Genomic DNA, 2,296 nt, shown 5'->3' on the forward strand with positions numbered 1-2,296 from the left:
CAAAGCCCAGAAGCCTGGGAAATCCTCACAGTAGACCCCTGAGTGGAGGCAGTCTCGTCCAGCCCCCACCGTGGTCACATCTGCTTTCTCCGGTGCTCCATGGAGTGGGCTCTGCTGTGGGGCTGATCTTCAGCCATGAGGAGCCTGTTGTTACAGGATTTGAACCCGGAGCCACCAAAGACAAAGTCCATGGGGCAGCCGGGCAGCTAAGCAGACCCAGTCCCAGCTCAGCCTGGCCCCTCCCATGAGGACATTGATTGGGCGGCGAGGGGGACCTATGGGAACCACAAGCCCCTGACAGGGAGACTAGAAACACCCCCCCGCAACACACACACACTTCCTGGGTGGACTTGTCCCAATGTCATCACTCCTGTGCGGGCTTCTCAGACCTCTGCCTGACCCAGTCCTTGCCCCTGCTTTGCTCTAATCTACTACCCGCCCTGACCCCAATACCACCTTAACTCTTGGCCTGATCACTTGGACTGCAATGGTTCTCTGGCATGAGCCCCGCCTGCCTAGGGTCACTCTTTAAGTGACCACCCACAGCCTCGTCTGGTCTGACACCCATGCTACAGCCAGGGAGATTCCAGAGAGATCATGGATTTCCCCCCTTCAAGCTCCCATCCACACAACAAGAAGTTTGTTTTACCCAAGGGCATGTGGTATGTAAGGAAATACAGTAATTCACATCAGTGTCTAGTGTTACCAAAAAATGGGTCTTATCCAAGGGGGTATGGTATATAACGAAACATGGTAATTCACTTTCGTGCCTACTGTTGCTTTCTAGAAGAGTATGTTGCTAGGATACAGGCCAGAAAGTCAGGATTCCTGGGTTCTTTTTCTGGCCCTCAGTCCCTCACTTTCCCATCATTCCTCCTATGCCCAGGAGAGAAGCGTGAGGGCCTAGCAGGTTTGGGAGCCAGTGACTGGCTAGAGCAGGGGGGGAGGGGAGTAGGGAATGTGGGAACAGCCCCTCTGAGTCAGCCTTCAGAGAGCCAACCGCACTTACCTGCCCATAGTTACCTCACTGACCTTTTGGCTTCCAGCTGGCAGAGAAGCCCTGAAGACACAGCTGTCTGCCAGGGTTATTCTTCCTTTAAATCCAACGCAGCTGTGTCATATCACAGCAGGTTTGAGCAAAGTCTTGAGGTGGGAGGGAGCAAGCCTGGTGGGCCCTTTCAGCCTCAGTCCTTCATTAAATCAGTCAATCCAGGTCAAGTTCAATGGAGTTTTGCCATGAGAAGCCACCCAGCTGTGCTCTGGGATGTAAATGTGGCCACTTCTGGGGTAGAACCCAGCTGTCAACGAAGAGTCATAGAACCTAGTCCTAGTGACTACCCACTCCCACTGCTGAATGCAGCCACCTCTGGGATAAAACCCAGCAGTGAATGAACAGTCACAGCGCATAAGAACTTCAATAGGGTCCCATGGGATCAGGCCAATGGTCCATCCAGCCTAGGATCTGGATGATATAGAGCAGGGGTGAGCAATAACTTGGGCTGGAGTGGGGTCACTTAAGTTTTGGTGAACTGTTGAGGGCTGGAGGGGGGCAATGGATCCTATCTGGTCCGCTGGCCACTTCCAGGAACCTGAGAAAGGATGGCTGCGCCACGCACAACTCCACTCTGCCATAGCCGGGACCAGACAGGAGGTGCGGCATGCAGGCTCCTCCACCCCCCTGCTTGAATTCCTGTTGGCACTGCAGTCCTGGCACCACGGCCACCAACAACTGGGCCCACACAGGACAGGTGATGCAGCGCACCAAGTAGCCATCCCACCCACCCCTCTATGATTAGGTGCTGCCACCACCATCGCACCACTAGGAAAGTGAGGGGTGGCTGCCCTGGACTAAGCCCCACCCCGCCAGCACAATCTAGTGATGCCATGGCAGCAGTGGCTCATCACAGCAGGTCCAGTAGCGGTCCCACTCACCCACACACTGCATTGTATCCCACCCCATGAGGACCCTACTGCCAGCAGCCACAGTGCCAGGATTGTGCAGCCACAGTGCCAACAGGAAGTCGGGCAGGGAGTGGGTGGATGTGGGGGGCAGAGAGTCTGCACACTGTGCAGCCCAGCCTGCCCTGGCCATGGCAAAGCAGTGGCACAGGGTGTAGCATTCCTTCCTCAGGTTTTCAGTGGCAGCCGGCAGACCAGATACAACCCATGAGCCATATCTTGCTGACCCCTGCTATAGAGGGAGAACACTAAATGGCCTATTGCTAGAGAGAACCATCCTCTATTCAATACCGTTCCTGGCCTCCAGAGGAAATCTCTTCAACCATCCTGTTCAGCA

The sequence above is a fragment of the Alligator sinensis genome, unplaced genomic scaffold (genome assembly GCF_000455745.1).
Source record: "Alligator sinensis unplaced genomic scaffold, ASM45574v1 scaffold1892_1, whole genome shotgun sequence".
In the NCBI taxonomy this organism is placed as follows: Eukaryota; Metazoa; Chordata; order Crocodylia; family Alligatoridae; genus Alligator; species Alligator sinensis.